This window comes from Rhipicephalus sanguineus, chromosome 1 (assembly GCF_013339695.2).
Source record: "Rhipicephalus sanguineus isolate Rsan-2018 chromosome 1, BIME_Rsan_1.4, whole genome shotgun sequence".
Taxonomy (NCBI): domain Eukaryota; kingdom Metazoa; phylum Arthropoda; class Arachnida; order Ixodida; family Ixodidae; genus Rhipicephalus; species Rhipicephalus sanguineus.
Genome location: NC_051176.1, coordinates 250,715,810 through 250,736,801, shown reverse-complemented (window position 1 = coordinate 250,736,801; position 20,992 = coordinate 250,715,810). Strand labels below are relative to the sequence as shown.

Genomic DNA, 20,992 nt, shown 5'->3' with positions numbered 1-20,992 from the left:
TCACGATTGTTGACGCAGCCCTAGTTTAATCAATGTGCCTCAGTTTGATTGAAACAGATGCGGCATTTGGCTCATTTTTGAGTTCTGCCTTTTTGAGTTCACGTTACAATAAGGAATGGCCCCATTTTGATTCCAACTGTTTTAGCAGTTAAAGATACTAAGGCGCGCTTTATGCTTCCGTGAAATTTAGCCCAGTTTCTGTTTCTGCATTTGGCTCTTTTTGGAAAAAAACAAAACAAAAAAAAACGCCACATATTTCGTGTTTTACTTTGTTTCTACGATGAAGCCCTACCACATGTCGCGGATGTCATTATCATGATGGTCTGAGCACATGTTGCATTACGGTCAAACGAAGGGTGTATGCATGCTGCGATCGTGCAATGAAAAATCGCTTGTCGAAAGTTAGCGTCAGGTGTGAGCCTGTTTCATGTTTCGTCATGTCCTGTGCCGGGTGCGCTACACCTTTATCCTATAAAGCTCCGCCAGCTAGCTCAACTTTCAGTAGTTCTAAGTCAACCTTTTCTCCATAGATTCTGCAAGGCGCACTTGTGGGATATGTCCGGTATTTCACATCAAGGGTGTGCACTGCAGGGAAGATGAATAACTTATATTTGACAGCCTATTGGGCCCGCCGTATAAGTGTAAACTGTGGGCCTTGTCGCAAAGCAGGACCACCACACAAAGCTTTTATTTTAAAACGAATATTTCTCATAATGCCTACCATAAGTTTCCTGCCCACGCATTTAATAATAATAATAATAAATAAAAATCCACCTACGTTCTCGTGACGTCAATCGTCGATGTCTAGTAGAGTGCATTTGTATGAACTACTGTTTGCGTGTCAGCCTAATCTGTGAACGGTGTAATGAATTAACATTAGTATTGCACGACGAAAAGCTGGTAGCCAGGAATTTTTTTCGAGGGGGGGGGGGTTTGGTGAAGGCCTTGACTATTTTAGAAACACCTATTTTTATTATTTATTTTCGGTATAAACACCCCCGGGTGGGGGGGGGGGGGGGAGGACTAGGGCACCCCCCCCCCCTGGCTACGGGCCTGGCCATGCATAAACATTGTGTAAGACTACATGTTGCATTTAGGATGAAAATAATGACAGTTATACGCATCGCATTTAGTTACATAGCGTAAAACTAAAGCTCTAGGAAAACGTCTCTTCGCATACACCCCAACATGTGTGCTGGATTTCATTACTTTGTTTATCAGCCTCAATGAGCGATGGCTCTTTCGCATAAAACGTTCAAACTTTTTGTATTGCATGCCATTGATCTAGTTCGAGCAGCTTTCGCTGAATGACCAGAAATGCACCATTGTGCTTGCACTTGCACAACCTTCAATCAATCAATCAATCAATCAATCAATCAATCAATCAATCAATCAATCAATCAATCAATCAATCAATCAATCAATCAATCAATCAATCAATCAATCAATCAATCAATCAATCAATCAATTTTACTCCACGCTTGGAGTTATACATACACCTTCCTCATTGTATAGAGGTTCTCTTGCGCTGCCGTGGTACATTCCTTCCCTCAGTCATACATTGAAAAAGGGCCAAAAACATCAGTTGATAGGAAAGCTACAAACGAAATGCTGGAAAACAAGGGGCCTGCTGGTCTGGTTGTTTTTTGCGTATATGAGTTGCGCCATCTATTGTCATCGAGTACGCCTACGGAGGCATTGTTCAGCGGAATCAGCTTTCGTTAAGAGCGACAGAGGAATCAGGGGCTCTGGTTAAACCGCAGATTTTATCGCGTCGCATCAGCAGATCTCAAGAACACTACTACAAAGTTTTGCCGCCTAAACACCATGTAATTTGACGGGACAATGGTACTGCCATTCGGCTTTTTCTAGCACAATCTGTGAACGTATTTTTTCTATCTGAACACTCGAAATTTCTTTTTTTCCCTGCAGTTACTGGTACATAGCTCTTTGTCGAAAGAAATGAAGAACGAAATAAGGCTCGCAAACTTATCTCTAGTATTTTCCTCGCTTTTCTTTCGCCGAGTGTGCGATCATTGCATGATCGACGAAAACTGCTGGGCGTTCTGTGCAAGCAAGCTTGTCGTTCAAATCGCGAACGCGTCAGCTCTAACGGGGGACAAACAAAACAGCCTTGGCGACAGTTGCATCACGAGTGGTCGCGGTTTCATCATGGTGCCCAGACGACACAAGATACGTCGTCCAAAGTGCACTGGTTACATTGTGGTAACACTCCAGAGCAGACAAAGTCGTCATTTTTTTCACTCGCCAGCGCCAAGTCATCGCACACAACAAGCTTTCATCTTATCGTGGACGCTGCAGATAGACCATGTCAGCAACGGCCAACGATTTCCGCCGTCTTCGCTTCAGTGCGAAGGCACGTATAATTCGTCACGACGACATTATTCTTCGAGATGTTACGAGACTGTTGCCTGCGACTTTTTAGAGAAAAATATTTAACTTCTCGGCGGTGTGCATGAACTCTTGTAAGCCTTGATCAGAGAGGCGCTGCATTTATCGGAGGTTCTTGTTATCTGTTTGTGTCACGTTACTCGTAACAAGTGAACGTCAACTTTTTTTTTTCTCTCTCAGCGGAATATGTTTAATGTCTTCGCCATCCTTGAAGTAGTTACTGAATACACAGAAGAAACGCTCCACGATGAAGTCATTGTCATGTACCCTAATTTCAGCTGGCAGCTTTTGCGCACAACATAGGTATATACGTTTCAAGCAACCATAAGAGCAACAAAAATATACCTCGGTCAACGCGAGCTAAGACAGTTTTCGGCAGGGCTTCCACTAATTTCAGTCTTCTTCTTTGGTTTACAACGCAGCCTCCGTTCCAAGACGTCCCTCTCTACCCTAGAAAAGAGAAAAAGGTACGAAGTGCTTTGCTAACACCGGTCAATCTTTGGACAACCTTCACTTCCTCAGTTTCACTGTCTCCTCATCAGCTACTTTTGGCTAACGCAGGGCTTTCCCCTTATTCAAACTAATCTCGTGATCTCGCAAATTCATGTTCTCTGAGAGTTGCTCGCTCTAGAGACTATACCTGTGCAATGTAGTGAATTTCAGGGAATTTGAGAGCAATAACGTCTATCCCCGTGACACGCTCAGCGGAGCAACCAAGCTTTCTTCTAATGCACATTGTATGAGCTCATAAGGACGCTGTCCCATGAGTATGATGAAACTTTAGAGAAGCGGTCATACCACCAGACATTATCGAGTACAATGGGACCTGCTATTAGTATGGATGCTTCGCGCAGCGACCGAATGACATCAGTGAATATCAACTAGCATCCACAAAAAGGACATATGATATTTGAAGAGAAAGAAAGGGAGGGGTGTAGTGATCCCATGACCACATGGTATCGCTACACCAGCACTTGTAAGACATTGCAACATGCCACGCTTCGTCGTTTTCTGTACTAGTTTTTTATGGAATTCGCTCTTGTGGAATTCGTAATGACATAGGGATTGACAATCAGGTTTTAATTCCTGCTGCCAAGGCCTTTCACTATCGTTGCTTTCGCTTTGCAGAAGCCAACAACGTGTCAGTGGTGTAACGGGAACAGAAACTTACTAAGCTATTCAACTAATCCTGCTGTGGGGAAATAATGCTGCGTTTAAAGGGTCATGACATGGTGCGAACTTTCTATGTGTATGTCAGGAGGTCACAGAAAACTTTATGAGACCTGTAGTATGGCTTTAGTTGCGCACAAACTGCTCCTTCGCGTGTTCTGTAGGCTCGTACGACTATCCTTCACTGGAGTTGTCACCAACCAATGTTGAATTTTACGCACACAGAATGGTCGACATTATGTAATATGTCAACTGAACATTCGGGCTGCATTTCACATTCACTGTGTATATATATATATATATATATATATATATATATATATATATATATATATATATATATATATATATATATATATATATATATATATATACTTGATTTTGTGATAAAATACCAAAGACCGGCATTTGAATGCCGTCAGGTAGTGTAAGTGTTATTTGGCAGTATATCAGTGTGGTAGGACATTTACTACACCTATGGTACACCGCATCGTATATCTTGTAGCGCATTGCATCACGTTAGTTGGCGCATTTTTTCCCGACATTGTTTTGTTTTACACCTCTCTTTGCGTCATTTTGAATTCCGTTTGCAGCCTTTAGTAGCCCATGGTGGCCAGCCGGAATTCAAAACTGGCTAACTTCACTGTGTTTCACTATATTTTCCATCCTCTTGCTCAAGAGCAGTGGGTCTCCCTGTAAAGGCACTAAACACAGAGTGAGTGGGAAAATGGAGGCAAAAGCCTTGTCGCCGTTTGATTTTCGGCGCACAAAGGTATACGGCGCCTTTAAATGTAAACAAAGACAAACCCGCGCATTGTTCTCGAGAGTTCAAAGTGCAAGCTGACTCATTCCATTGTAAGGTATTGACTCGCTTCCTTTACTGGGGTCGCTCGCTGCGTGAGGCAGAAAGAGTGAGAGCCAGGGCTCACAAGCGTTTAACTCACTGGAGCGATCATATCCACGACTTATATTAACGATTATGTGCACCATCGTCATACGCTTACAGCAGGTGATTCTGGCGACTGGCAAGACTGCTGTGCAGCGCAGCTTATTTTCGATGACTTTCTTCTGTGCTGCATGTGCAGCCCTTCCTGATAAGCAGGAAGGCGTAATGTTGTTCATTCTGACAGCTGCTGTCAGCCTTTTTCTTGACCCTTTCTTATTTTGTGTTTGTTTTTGTCGCCAAGGCGATTACAGCAACTATTCCACGCTAGCAAACGCGCTCACACAAACTGTAAGGTTTCGACGAGAGAGGAGTTAACTGCAAGACTCAAAATTTTGCCGCGATACATGCCTGCAGTTCACTGTCTCATAATGTGAAGGAAAAGGATCAATATTGTTTTGACGATTATGAGAAAAATAATAAAAAAAGAAGGTGAAAAACCGTATAATTAAGGCTGCTAATAATAATTATTTACAAGAAAAAGACGATGACAATACATACAGGCCTTTTGCCAACTTTATCGAGATGATTGTGCGCAAGAAAATGTACTTTTAAAGGACTTCCTCGGAAGACTGCAGAAACTTCATTGCAGAAGAATTGACGTCTGGGCAAGTTGGATTGCAGATTTGACCACGCAATGCGTATCACGGAAAGACAAAGAAAACTAAGAAGGCGTAGCCAGAAAAAAAAATTGGGGGGGTGGGGATGGGGGGGGGGGTCCGTTTTCTCTTTATGTACGTTAGTGCGTGAGTTTCCACAGGTGCGCGTATATACACACATACAAAGTGTAAAAAAAATTCCTGTGGTTGGGCGGGAGGAAGGGAGGGGGGCAGGTGAAACACCAAACCACCTCCTGGCATTTTATTTAAAGAGGACGCAGCACTCCGATGTTTTGCGAAATGCTATAGTTGCGACAAGGATGACTGTGCGAATGTGCAACCGTATCCCGAGGGCATTGTCGGCCAAGAACGAGGTCACTTGATTAACTTATGCTGTGATAAAAGATTCCCTGGGACGATAGCAGTAGGTTGCACTAAAATAGCTCGGTGCAGTAAGCACAATGGCTTCTTCTGTCCGTCATTGTACACGACCCCTTCCGTTGCGCATAACGGCGAGGCAGAAAAAAAAAAAAAAAGCCAGGAGCAGCACAAAGTTGCAGTGAAACACGACGGTCGCATTTTGTATACATAGCGTTGTGCGCGGCAGGTGCGCGTTAAGCCGGTTCATCTACGCGGCCGCATGCTACGTAGAAGTATAGCCCTGCGCGGGCTAACTTTACGCCTTCTTTGTAAAGCTTCGTTAAATACTGCGTAAATTATGAACATAAGTGTTTATCTATTCGCCAAGCTTTGCATGTGCATACTAAATGCGAGAAAAGCGCCACGATGACAGCTGGGAACGCGTTGCATTTGTCGTACTGACATGCAGACGTCAGGAATCTGACACACGGAGCGCTTAATTTTTCTTCTTCGCCATTCGCCGAACCAGGCAGAGTAATAAAGATACCCGATAAATAGAAGTCAAACGCTAGTTCCATATGGAAGTTTTACTGCCATCCGCCTCCCTTCTCTTTTTTTTTTCTTTCCCCGCAATACCTTTGCGAAAAAATTGCCTGCGATGCCTCAGCTTCGCTCCCGCAGTTCCTTCCCGCGTTGCATCAAGAGCAATGCCGTTTACTTAAAACTTCGAGGACGCTCGAGCTTCGCATTCAAGAGTAGAACGCGACAGTCGGCCCCGTGCGCATCGCCTGGCGTCTGTTCTCGGTGGATGCCTCAATCGTGCCGCAAGGAAACGAACGTCTGTGCGCGTGACATTGGCCTTTTCACACTATCCTAGAATGAAAGTGCAAGTACAGTTGCGAAGTTCCCACCGCGCCATAATTCCTCCTTTTGTGAAGCAGCGAAGAGCCCACTACGCGTCCGCGAGGCAACACGCGAACCTACGCAACTGCTCACTTTGTTGATGCTTTTGCTGCTGATGATGATTAAATGTGTCTGAGCGTTTTGTAATGGGTGGACCTTTAAAACACCCGCTAATTGCGCAATTCACACGTTTTGACGCCCGGCGCGATTTTACGCTGTTGTCACGCAATATTACATGCGTTAAGGAGACTCCTCTTACTACATGACATTCATATAGTGTGTTTTTCCGAAGCAGTTTCAAGCAATGGCGTGACTCTGCGCAATAACGAAAAAAAAATGGCGTGGCTCTGTGGTAGAACACCAGCTTCCGACGCAGAAGGACTGGGTTCGATTCTCACTCGAACCGAAGATTTTTATTATTTATTTTATTTGCATCTTTCTCGATTTTAGAGCGCAGCTCTTAGGCGCCCGCTCCTGCGTTGAGCGGCGTCGCCGTTGTCGTCGGCGTCACCGATAGAGCGAACGAGGACGAAAAAGAGCGAACGCGGAGTCTGTCGATATCACGAGCCACTGGCCGCTAACCTCGCTTTCTTCGTCCGTCACGCGCGCTGGCCCCTCGGTCGGAGCTCGTGCGCATGCAGTGCTGGTACGTGCACTGAGGCTGGCTTCGCTTGTCCTAACGGGGCTGTCGGCGTTTCGCTTGGTTTCTGACGCCTGCAATGCACAGAGTGGTGTGCGTAGCACTCGAGCGCTGACGTTTCTGTGGCAATATGTAACGAATGTTACATTGCTAGAACTGCAGATAGCGAAAACTTCAAACACAGTTGGCGTTGCCCCAACACGAAGCTGCGCTCAGAATTCACACTATAGGGAATATCGTAATCGTCGGTGAATTTTTCGCTCACGAAACCGACACCGTCGGAATTTTCGCTCACGCCGACACCGAAATTTCTGCGAAACGGGCTTTTTAACTCTATAGCGTTAATATTCCAAGGCGATTCTTATGTAAAACGATCGTTGGGGAGAAAAAGCATTTAGAGCAGGAAGGCCTGATTCCAACATCGGTAGTGTCACACTCCCACCTGTAAAATTTCTTCGGAGGAGCTGAGGACAAACGTCCTTGGATCCCTGTATATTTTACCTTTTCCCCCAGCACAGGGTAGCCAGCCGGTCTAAGAACTGGCTAACCTCCCTGTCTTTCCACTTGTTTCTTCCTTCCTTCCTTCCTTCCTTGATCTATGGACATAATGCTCGGGACGTTCATTTCTTCAAGACTCCTTTAAGTTTCCCCATTAGGCCCTGAGTCATAATGGTTGTCCAAGCAGGTGAAAACAACGTAATGTTACTGCCGACCGAGTTTCTCTCCGCATCTGCCTCTTTTGCCTCACGTTGAAGATTGCGCTTGTAATATGCCTTTATGACATAATTCATGTCAAAGGGTCCGGTACTCAGGTCATTCAACCTGCGTACCGGACCTTTTGGCAACATAGGCGTGCCCTCTCTGTAGTCATGTCAGCCGTAAATGTAGGTCATCTTGTTGGCGGCAGCTGTATTCCCTCTATCAAAGTTTTATCTGTACTTGTTTGTAAGTCCCTGTCATAATGCCTAACAGTATGTTGAACCTTTCTTCCCCCAACAAAGTTCCCCGCCCGCAGTCGACGGTATTTGGTCCGCTAAAACGCTTCCTGATTTGCATTATTTTCAGCGCTTCCACGAGGCCCATAGCTCTGCTCAGGATTCCCTGTGCACGTTACACATAAGGCAACATCTCGACGCAATCTTTTTTTTTTTTTTTCATTCACCGTATTCAGCAAGTTTGCAAAATGTTACTTCTACGTTTATTTTAGCTTTTTTTTTTACTTTCTCAGAGTTACTTAAAACGTTCATTTCACCTCAATTTATATTTTTAGGGCGTGGGATGTCATTTGTTACCTTTCCGCGGCTTTTATTGATCCTGTAGGCCAATCTTCGAGCAGGGGCGGCGCCAGGATTTTTTTCCTGGGGGGGGGGGGGGGGCAACCACGACAAGCAAGTTCCTTCGGGGGGGGGGGGGGGGCAGGGAGGTGGAGTGGAGAACTTATGCGTTGTGTTTTCACTGTTTTACTCCCTTACACGTTCCTCTCTTGTTTTATAAACGGCCGACTTATTAGACTGGAAGTCCGAGATATAAATCTTGTTACATATGGCGCATACGCTTACTTCAGTCGCTCAAGACTCCAATAAACATGCACGGTGTTCTGCTTAGGTAAGTATAACGTAATAGATATCGAGGCCGCGCGTGATCCATAGAGGCCGATCATTGCTCAGCCCCAACGCTTCCTTGCATTGTAATTTCTCCCATCAGTCATCGAGACAGCGGCTGCCTCGATGACTTACATGTAAGATGACTTGAGGAGTTGACTTACATCGAGATAAAATATTATCTGCAATATTTGATCTCGATCTAAGTCAGCTCTTACAAGAGAAATCATCGAGGCACCCGCGATATTACGTACGGGTTAGAATTGCATTAGCTGCCTATCAGTATAGCCTTGTGTGAAAAAGAGCTGAGCTTCCTTGATAAGATACCAGCGCGATAGCGACTTGAGAAGAAGCTGTGCGCAGCTACGAGAATTTCTTTTTGTCAAGTGTTCACTATAAATAGCTGGGCACAAGCGAAATCACCATTTTGTTGAAAGTCAGAGCTGCGTTTGTCTTTGTCTTCTTTGTGCCTCTCTTACGTAACCGTCGGTACCTGCTCTGTTCCCCTCCACTGTGCTTTGCGTCAGCTACCAATCAAATGATGTGAAAAGCAAAAGCTAACATTTATTTATGTACATACATTCGCTACAATCTTCGAGCACACAATAGGATACCAATTGCTCGGTGGCTGAAATATTAACGACAGTTTGACTGGGCTGAAGGCCCAGGTTCTAAACACGTCAGTGTAAATCAGATATTCGAGCAACGCAGTAAGGTAAAAATTAATATTTAGCATGTTTACACAGTAGTGTTTCTGCTAATATAATGAACATTTATATGGTGCGTCGAACAGCGCATACACAAAAAGCAGTACCAAACGAAGAAAATAAAGCAGGTAACCAGCAGCAATAAAATAACACCAGTTAACTATAGATCACAATATAGCTTCGAAAAAGTCACTACTACAGGTGCCAACGCCTGCGCTGTGACAGCACAAGACAAAACACGGCCGGGATTATCCGATGGTGAAGCGGGTTTTCTGATACCGGTATAGGTTTCACTCCTATCTACCCATACCCGAACAATATGCCAGTATATTAGTGCAGACGTATACGTCGATTATTGTGCGCAGCATCGAACATGTCAACAACACGCTGGAGGTCTATATTACGGGCAAGAGATCGCTCGACCGCAAACGCAGCTGTAGGCCGCTCAGAGGGTTGTTGGTCACCTTGCTGCGAAGATAAGTCTTCAGTCTTCGAAGGCACGAAACTGCATGTGCGCTCGCAAGAGGATGACGATGCCGGTATCGCCACAGCGATAACACCTAGTTTGTGCAGTTTGTGGAAGGCTAGCTTTACTAATACTCTCCCAGGAGAGTTACCAATTGCATCAATGTTTCTATCTTGCACTTCCTTTCGGCTTCGATGCACTGAAGAAATTTTATTACCAACTTGTACTCAACTTCAGCGCTGTCGACGTCGCATGCGTAGTGCTCACCGAAAGGCTTGAACAAGGAGATGTCCATAAAATTCTCACTCTGGGGTTGGAAGGCGCTGACTCCGCAGAGTACATCATTATTCTCCGTGAAGCGCCTCAGTTCCGCAATGAGATGGTCCCAAACGGGTAAAAATATTTTACTCTGAATGTTTCCTTTGGATTTGGAGACTCTTCTTGAACGGGCCGTCCTTCACTCAATACAAACTGCTCTAAATGGAGCGGAAGGCGCTTCGTTCTCTGCTTTTCCCTTTGGGGCACCCCGTTCTCCTCAGAAACACTGCGGGTTTGCGCCCACACAGTGTCAAATGCGCTCCGCGAGTTTCTCATTTCGGAGAACTCGTCAATTGCTGTGCGTGCCATGAGACATGCCTGACTAAGATTGCAGTCTCTACTTTGCAATAGGTCCGAAAGAACCTTAAGTACCATGGTAAATAGGCTTAAATGGAAGAAAAACGACAAGTTCATTTGCTCAAGCAGAGCTTCCGTTGCCCGCCTGCTGTTTGTAGCGATGACTTCGGCGAGACATACAAAGATAGCAACAAAACTTTTCATTGCAGCTCTGCAAGCCGCTATCTCGCAGGTCAATCGTGTATCGCTGAGACGCTGCAGCTCTGTCACTGACAAAGACAACCTTTTTTGCACATCTACGTCAAGACACAAAGGCATTCTAAAAGAGAGAAAAGATACCTCACCGGTTTTATCGCCTTGCAGACATCCATGATGACAATATTGAGGCGGTGGTTCATGCAATATACGTACACTGCCTGCGGCACTTCCTTTCTGAACAGCGCTACGACGCCCCTTGAAGTACCGCTCATGACATTCGCACCATATGTTTGAGCAATGCAAAGCTGAGGATCAATGCCGCAGCGATTCAACGTTTCCTTTACGTAGCTCAGGAGCGACCTTGCATCCAATTGCTCAGCGTTGCGGAATCAATTAAGGAACCGCTCAAAGACAGCCCCACTGACGCAGTACCTTACAACAACTGATAACTGTTGCGTCTTGCTTTGGTCCTTGGTTTCATCAACGATAAGTGCGAAGTAGTGGAAGCTTTTCATCTCTTCTTTTATACTTGTTAGCCTTCTTGCTTGGCCCGCTTGCTCGAAGTCGAAATAAAGTGGGCAGTGGACCTTTTCTGTGACATACTCAGGCAAGTCAATGACCTGTAGGATAGACCGCACGTTGGAGTGGCGGCAAGACGGGCTGCCGTTTTCTCCTGCGTCACAAGCACTGCTTGGGAGCGAGCACGGTGCAAGAAAAAATCGGCAGATCTCACGCAATGTGGGAATCGATGTAATGCGAAGCAGCCAGCAAAGAGCTGCATACATCGTCTTGTTTGTCATTCAGGCTAATGAAGTCATTCATGTCGTGACATCTAGTTCACTATATATCGCGAGACTGTCATACATGCATGCCTGTACAATCTGGTATATGCCATGCTAATGAAACATGTATTGTGCTACATATATACGATGCATGACCTGCTATTTATGTTCGTCACGCACTCCTGTCATGCCATACCAATTTTGGCACATATCCAGTTAACAAAACGGCCGCGAGCGCACCATGAGCGTGGCGTCAAAATCATACCCTACATGACATGCATGTCATGATTTTCGTGTTACCACCTGTTATTTGTGTTCGTCACACAGTCACGTCGCGAGACACCAATTTTGGTGTATATCAAGTTAGCGAAACAGCCACGAGCGCACCATGAGCGTGGCACGTAAGCCATGCTGTACATGACATGCGTGTCATGATTTGCACGTTTTGACCTGTCACTTATGTTCGTCATACACTCTTGTCACGCCATACCAATTTTGCTATATACGAAATTAACGAAACGGCCGCAAGAGCACCAAGACAGTGCCATGGCATGTAAATCATGTCGTTCATGACATGGATATCATGATTTTCACGTTATGGCCTGTCATTTATGTTCTTCATAAAGCCATGTTACGCCATACCAATATTGGTATACATCCTATTAACGAACCGGCCACGAGAGCACAAAGTCGTAGGCAGCTAGATAGATAGATACGCTCAAAGTCGCAGAAGTTCGCTAAGAAATGCTTCACATTTAATACTCCCACGGTGCAAGGAAAGAGTATTTGTCTTACACAGCGGGAGCGAGCAAACGAATCGAACACCGCGGCAGTTTGTCCGCTTTGTTTATTGAACGTGGCGCTTTGGCGCCGCTGAAAGACGACATGCGTATCCCGCGTGTTGGGTTCAACTCTGCCCAGTTGCCGAGCAGAGTTCGCATGAAAAGGCATTGAAATCGGCTCCCTGTATGAACATCTACGGTTTCAAGCCCACGCTGTTTGCTTCGCCTGTGTTCTAGTACGATTATGGACGACACGTATATCCTGCGTGGTATATGCGTGCTGTCTTGGGTTACCGAGCGCTCGCGGTTATGCGGCCCTAGCAGAGCGAAGCTTATTCTCTGCGGAAATGGTATGTGAGGGGAAGACGCCTCAAAAAGAGGCTCTCGCATCCGAGGCACGAACTTGCTGGTTCACGCAGGCAGATCGAACTGCAAAGTGAGATCCCTTTTTAAATCCATATCAGGCGTAGCCTTTTTTTTAATTATTATTGCGCCTGTTCGCACTGTGTTTCAAGCGCCTGTTTATCACAGGCGAGAGGGCAATCGATTGTGATAAGAAATTTCCTAGAATAAACTGCCATGCCTAAACAAGGTCGTCCTTTGTATAAGCAGCGCTGCTGTCATGCACCTGCCTTCAAATTATTACAGAAATTTGACATTTTGCTTCATACCGCATACCTTGGGTGAGCTTTTCGGCGCTCTTGGGGGGACAAAGGAGGGGCAGGAGGGAATTCTGGGGGGGGGGGGGGGTACCCCCCACTGTACCCCCCACTGGCGCCGCCCCAGCTGTAGGCTTTCTGCTTTTCTTCAGACTCTAGCACATATCTTCGCACGCCTTGGCTAACTTTCCCTAGTGTCACATTAACATTCGTGAGCCTCTTATTCATTTTGCGAAAATTTATGCTTTCAGACGTGCTTGTCATCAGAAACTTCCTTGCATTGTCTTTCTGTGGCATTGACGTCTGGACATCACTCAAATTCAAGTTTTTTTTTTATTGGTTCCGGTACTACTGTCCTTGCACATTCTTTTTGGCTCGTACACTCGTTGTGTACAGAACGGCTCCTTTTTGAAGCTGCGCTCATTTAGACATCTTGAAGCCTGAGAAATTTCTCTCTTGTTTCATTTTTCATCCGTTTCTTATCGGTGGCTGACTTCTTTGTTCAAGGTCTGCATAAGAAATAATCGTTAGCGCCCTTGCACGGAATCCATTGCGACGGCCTTCCACTCTTCGATCTTGAGTTGCTTATTATTTTAAATTCGAAGCATTTCTTAGCGAACCACAGGCACTGTTAACGTTTCTATCTATCTATCTATCTATCTATCTATCTATCTATCTATCTATCTATCTATCTATCTATCTATCTATCTATCTATCTATCTATCTATCTATCTATCTATCTATCTATCTATCTATCTATCTATCTATCTATCTATCTATCTATCTATCTATCTATCTATCTATCTATCTATCTATCTATCTATCTATCTATCTATCTATCTATCTATCTATCTATCTATCTATCTATCTATCTATCTATCTATCTATCCATCCATCCATCTATCTATCTATCTATCTATCTATCTATCTATCTATCTATCTATCTATCTATCTATCTATCTATCTATCTATCTATCTATCTATCTATCTATCTATCTATCTATCTATCTATCTATCTCCCCCTCTTGGCTACGCCCCTGCCGCAGACGTTGCGAGAACACGTGCAAGCGAGGAAACGTGCGGCTCCGGGGGTCGGCGAGTGTTCTCTACAGATCTGGATGGATGGATGGATGCTATGAGCGTCCCCTTTGTAACGGGGCGGTGACATGTCTGCCACCAGGCTCGAGAAAAAAAAAGAAAAAAAAAACCTTCCTTGTTTATGTTGTATCTCAGTACTGACGTGCGCGCCGCCCCGCGGCGGCATGAAATACCAGCACGCCTCCTTTCACGGCACGGCCGAGACGTTGCTGACACCTCTCCTTCTAGCCACCGTAGTCTGGTCATGACATGAATAACGTCAAAATCCTCTCGCGTACGTCGTCAAACCGTTTCCTCCAAACACGTGTGGCACATACCCGTACGCCATGGGCCATGGTATACGGATTTGCGCCACGGGTGATTGACAGTTGATATCTACCCAGGAACGGTGAGAACCAGGGGCGTAGCGAAGGGGGGGGGGGGATTCAACCCCCCCCCCCGAAAATTTTCAATTTTGCTTGCATATATACACACGCACACATACAAACGCACGCACGAACATACATAAAGTGTGGTTGAACCCCCCCCCCCCCCGTAAAAGTATTCTGGCTACGCTCCTGGTGAGAACAGACATTGGTAATTTAAATGCGAGAGCGGTAAGAAAACCCCGACACCGGCAGCGTTGACTCGATGAAAGCAAAGAATAATAATTAATATCCCAGCAGGAATCGAACCCAAGCATTCTGCGTGGCAGTCAGGTATTCTACCACAAAGTCTAGAAACTGCTTTGGAAAAGGCCCTATGCAGGCGTAATGTCGGTGCAACGTCAATTGTGGTTGTAGTACTGGCTATCAAATTTTATAAACAAAGCAATAAACACTGCATATGTACTCCTATCATACATGCGTCATGTCGGGTTAACATCAGTTGTGGTTCCAGTGTTGGCTCGGCTTTTCTAGCAGTCTAATAAACATTACATTCAGCAAGCTATATTCAAGCGTTGCTCGACTCCGCAGGAATACGCTCACGAAAGTTACGTATGATATTTACATCATCACGCCGTCGTATGCACTTCGTTTCGACAGCACAGACGTCTGTGCTCCAACGTGAGTGCTGATACTACGTCAGAGCATAAGTTACCACTTAAACGTCAGCCTAGTCGGCGTGCCTGGTAAGCCCGCGATGTGCACACAACTCCTCCATTTTCAAAAACACGTCTATCCACCACGTGACGCTTGGCTTCAGGCCAAAAAAGTGCACCATAGAGTTGCCTGCTTCGCATGAAACCGATACCCACAAGGCGTGACATCTGCCGAATATTTTTCGCATTGAGTATAGGTGATCTGTGTACTCCGTCCTCCCGTAAACGATAACGGTCAGTGAACTCTCAGTGATAAGGTGTTTGTTAGCTCCAACGTGCTCGTTCCCACCGTTTCTGATGACACGTCCTTGATATCCAGCTCCCTGAGTGTCCTCTTCATATCTACACGGAAGACTCCTTTCTCCTCGCATTTTTATTTTTTTCAACTTGCGGGGCGTACGTGGTGATAACGTGCCCGAATTCGCTCACATCTTTAGCGTCGCTGCGATTATTCCGTAATTTTCGCGAGCTGTGCCTCCGAGATAAATCGAATTACTTCTAAAAATAGCAACACTGTTAATCGTGAGGAACGCAACTCCAAGAGAGCCAGTTATTGTTCGATTAGGTGTCTTGTAGTACGCAACAAGATACTAGTGCAAAGGCATTTTTCGCTACGCGTGCATTGCGGCGGCAAACCTTTCTTTTAGAAGACCTGGATGGAGCAGGGGAAATCCACCAGCAAACAGTGCTAGAAATTTATCCTACAGTTTCTCCATTGGTGTGGCAAATTTGTACAGTCAACGGGTTCCGTGTTTTAATAAAGCGTGTATTCTTTTTTTTTTTTCACTGTTTTTCTCGCATAGCGTTTTGTCATTGGTTCGCGTCCGGGAGCCCGTCGACCTTGAGACCTCCCGGCTTGGGAACGACGTAGTCGAGGTGACGATGGGCATGACAGGCATGTTAGAGTATACATGCACAGGAAAGAGAGTGCCGATACAGGGTCTATACACTGTTGTGAAGATGAACAAGTAAGAGTGTTAGTGCGTTTATTATGCACTGCTGGGAGACGCACGGCACGTCTCTGGAAGATTGGGACACCTGCTGACCCTGCCTTTTTACGACACATCTGAAATGGTGGTCAAACCAAATCAACACAAAGTGCTCTACAATGCCGAATCTCGTATTCCGCTGGGCAGATTCCGAGAGTTACCACTTCACGGTTTATTTCGATAAGCATCAACCGCGAACATGCATTAGAAAGATTCTGGCGTCAGCTGTTTCTAAGCGCATGTCCGTTACAATATTTCTACATCCGTTTGTTATGCGGTGCAAGTAGAGATGTTTCGACAATAATGACTAAAAAGAAGTGTTTATATTTTGATTTGAGCCAATTCACATATTTGTGATCATCGCTTTATCTCGCGAAGCACATGGCGACAACGAGTGTATGATGCAATGGTTAGTTTACGTAGTGCTCATTATTCTTCTCTCTTCCTAGCCAAGTACGGAAGATAATATCAAGGCCAACTAACCAACTACTTCGCTGTGTTGTTGAATGCATTCTGCCAGTAATGTAGCCAGAATTTTTTTTTTTTTTTTTGGGGGGGGGGGGTCAATACTACTTGATGTATATTCGTGCGTGCGTTTCTATATATACACACATGCAAAATTGAAAAATTTCGGGAGCGCGGGGGGGGGGACAATTTGACCCCTCTACCATGGCTACGCCAATGCATGCTGCTATACCACACCGCGTTATTTGTAACGACAGCTTAACCTTGTCGCAACAAATGCGGCGCCTGTATAAGCTGACGCTCGGCAACAGTAGCTGCTGAGTGATGCGAAGGCTCACTGCCACGCAACAGTGCCATACTACAGTCGCTGCACGCTATTGGCGGAGAGTACGAGGGAAGGTGCCAACTAATATTCTCTGCTCAGCGAGAGCTCCAGACAACAATAGCGACCGCCCCATACCGCAACGCATACCGCTGTCTCCGCTGAACATGATGTTTACAGTCCATTCACATCCCGAGATTAAGACGAGGCCTCTATCTTGGCTGGCTTGTGCGAGCGCACGACACCGCTGCGGCGCTTATCAGCGCGGAAGCAGATCGGCTTTAGGCGCAGCTACACAGCATGTAGTACTTCGGCGAGCTGCATTGCAACATTTTAACTGTATAGCAGTCGTTTGCGACCTCGAGAAAGTATTCATGGCGTCGATTGCGCGTACAGATAAAAAATATAAGCATAGCTAAAAATAGCTTCGACTGGGATCTTGCGAACGACGTCAGCGAATATTCGCCTCTTAGGTTTATGACGTCGGTCGTAAATTTTGTACACTGCATTCTGTAGTTTAAAAAAGTTAATATATCCTCTATGAAGCACTTTTGCATGTGTGTAACGCAAGGCGTAAGACAATGTCTACGGTGCTATTGCGATCATTGTCCTTTTACACGACGGTCAATGACAAACCATGCGTTATCGTGGTTCATAGATCTAATGATCACGGGTGCATGACGGGACGCTACACGAAAGCGCGCTCCTCTGGCTTGTTCGCACTGTAAGTATCACGTGATGTACATATGGAAAGTCATTCTCTAAATGGCACATGCATTATGCTGCGCCACGGAATGACTTGCAGTATAGGTTAGCCACAGAAATAGTGAATATGTGCTGTTTGACATATGCTATACAGCACCGAGAATTAAAGCGAAGACACACAACATAACACAGGCAGAGCGGGCGCTGACAGTGAAAGTGGCACCTCATCAATATAAAGAGTTATGTGCAGCATGTGTATCGCTATGATGCCTTGTCTCTGTCGCTATGACGCGAAGAGGAATGGAGACATGAGATGGCGATCGAGCACTTGGTCAATATTGTGGCTGTTGCGAGGAAGGGTGATGTGGTGCGTGTTCTGAATAAGATTGCTAGGTTACCCTGGCTTTCAATGGTTTGCAGAAAAATCAAAATATGACAGTAACATTACAAGAAAATGAAAAGGAAAAGTAATCGAACATGAACGCAGAGAAAATCATTATTTTATATAGCGCAGGTGTATCGAGAACGCAGGATAGGAGGGCGCAAGAGAAACATTATTGATCTGCTTGCGATTAAAGAGAACCCGAGCACTGCCCCGAGGTAGGAGTTCACGGCGGCTGCAAGACTACATAATTCACAGTCGCGCTCTGACGTAAAAACTGAGAGGCCATGTGCTCGATCAGTTTCACTGACCGTGTTAAACACGCACTCTTCGCCGTCGCTTATACGTGCGTGGATTTGTGGGCTCCCAACACTAGTATTTAGCGGATCTGTACTGCACATGACAGGCCGACACCACCCAATCTCTATCTGGTAAAAACGCCCTCATTCCACACTCATTTATCGACTTCCTCATGTCTATAAGTGAATGGATGGACGAGCCCTGCTTCTCGAAGTGAAACGCCCTCCAAATAGTCGTGGTGTGCATGGAAAAAGACGAGTTGAGGGAGAGAGAAAGAGAGAGAGCGCAAACTTGTATTTAAGTAGTCACATAACCTGCGCAACTCCATGGACAGATACAGCGTCATGGACTTCGTAAACGACCACAGTATAAGAACATACGCCGTGGAGAAGTATGCCGGACGGGCCTGGTCCTGGCTAAATGCTGGCTATATCCGGGAAACTAGACAAAAATGTCCGCTTTCCTGGCTATATCTAGCACTTTAAACGGGACCTGATTAAGAGTGCAAATTATTAGAACGGCACCCAACAGCGTTTCATTAAGAACGACAGACACAGAACATGGGCACCGTGCCTGTCATTCTCACTTCGCCCTGTCTGAAGCTTTGTTCGATTTCGTTCCAGCCATAGAGACACAGCTGTGTGAAATGACTGCGACGCCGGATGCGTACCTCTGCGCTGGGGCCACCATCCTCTTTATCCTGCTTCGTTCCTTTCATCGAACGTGTTTTATCTCGCTCCAGCGCGTGGTCACTAATTCACGTGCGCAACTGCGTCGTCACGCAGCTGCGCCATCCGCGTGGTGATGCCGCAAACGTACTAACCGTGTTTGCAGGCATGACCTCAGCACGGTTTGTCGCTAACTGAAAGCCCTGGCTTTACACCTCTTCACGATATCGCAATCGACATCCTGTATGTTACTCCCTCAGCTCTAGACGTTGGCGTAGACGGAGGGGGGGGGGGATATTGTTGAAAGGTCAGACCCCCACCCCCCCTCCCCGAGGAAAACATCTGGCTACGCCCCTGCCTCTAGACGCTTAATTTGATCGGTTGTGAGCGAATATTGCTGAGGTAAATTAAGTGCTACCACAATTGCAATAATCTGCATCACAGTAACGCGGTATACTTAATCTGAAGCCTAAGCAAACCAATTCGGTGAAACTAATCCTACATAGACTAAGCTGCGAGATGCTGCCTGTACGGAAGCTTTTTCACGGAAGACACCACTGCATGGCTAAGGCAAAGGAATATCGTGAGCAGTTGTCCCACATCACCGCTTGCAACACAAAAGGAGCACTACAACTCCACACGCACTTCATCCTATTCCTCCTCTATACTTAAGCGAATGCAACAGGTGTCGCTCATCACACGGCCGATGTTAGCAGTAAGACATCAGTGAACTATGGCATATATGTTGTAGGCTCAGGGCCAAGGGTCGGCTGAAGCCCTCAGAAAGTACACCGAGGCAGAGCAAGGAAATACACCTTTACTGGGCGGAGTCCCGGGCTCGACTGCCGGCCGCCGTTCCGCCGTGAGCGCGCGAGCGCGTGAGCCCGAGCTACGTAGCGTCTTCCTTAAGCCAGAACGAAGGGCAATACCCACAAGGTAAAGCGTCGCTCGCACCACTCAATGGTAATCAGACTGTTTGGATAAAATATCCGTTCCTTTTGGGCTTTACAAGCGTCTGGACTTGGTTGGGCTTATAGGTCAATGAACTTAACTTGGGCTATCCGCTTGTTCCCTTGACTGCGCCTTGTCCTTTCTGCTGGGACTGCAACCGTGAAGGGAGTAAAGAACATGTTCAGAAAAATTTGACAATCTAATTAGCATTAAATTTGCAAAGGTTACAGCCAAAACGACGATAAAGCTAGGGTAACCTTCTAACCAAATGACATCAAAACGTTCAGACTGCAATTGTAGGCCAAGTAGCTACAAACGTTCTACTCAACCACTATGATAATACTTAAACCTTTCTTATAGATGCTTCTTTGTGCGTTGACCGCCGTGATTCTTTCTTCAAGTCTTTGCTCCCTGTTTGTTCAGGTTCACTCTTCACGTTCGTTGCCGGGCAGATCTTCGGACTTCATCGTGAGTCATGGCTTTTCTCCGCAGCGGCAAAGGAGCCACGAGAATGTCTCCAGCACCGACAGCTCAAACGTCCACGTACAGGTGGGCGATTACAAAGAAGTGTTGATATACCTTCGCTTCTTTTTTTTTCGTTTGTTAACGGGCGAGCTTTTCTAGCATTCAGTCACATTTTGCACCGCATCTTCGAAGAACCACTTTCGGCAAACATTTAATGAAATGTAGACTTGCGCAAGAATACATTGCGGCTAAAACACTAGTACTATAGTGTCGGCGTTCTTGACTGCTGACCTGAAGGTCGCGGGATCGAATCCCAGCCGCGGCGGCCGCATTTCGATGGAGGCGAAATGCTTGAGGCTTGTGTGCTTAGACTCAGGTGCACCTTAAAAAACCCCAGGTGGTCGAAATTTCCGGAGCCCTCCACTACGGCGTCGCTCATAATCATACAATAGTTTTTGTACATACAAACCCAAATATTAATATTATAGTGTCGGCGTTGTAGCAGTACAAGACCACCCAAGCTTGTACGTGCTCGCAGGATTTATTTTTTTTTCTTGTTTTCATTTTCCACATGAAGTGCAATGCAAGATAAGTGTTATTTCTGTTTTTCTTTTCTCTTTTTTCAGATATCGGACATTGCTGGCGACGAAGATATTGTAGCAACAACATACTTTCTGAAGATATGCAAGTCAACTATATTGAAGCCGTACTCCGTCATTTTGCAATTGG

General features: G+C 45.8%; 1 protein-coding gene across 1 annotated transcript in view; it reads left to right on the top strand.

Annotated features, from left to right (window-relative positions):
* The first annotated feature begins 2,762 nt into the window (after positions 1-2,762).
* The window catches only part of LOC125756128 (uncharacterized), a 42,633-nt gene continuing 24,403 nt past the window's right edge, over positions 2,763-20,992 (top strand). The window contains exons 1-3 of the mRNA XM_037646940.2: positions 2,763-2,879; positions 20,222-20,347; positions 20,890-20,991. The gene's annotated coding sequence lies outside the window, so the exon portion shown is untranslated. The remainder of the gene's footprint in view (positions 2,880-20,221; positions 20,348-20,889; position 20,992) is intronic.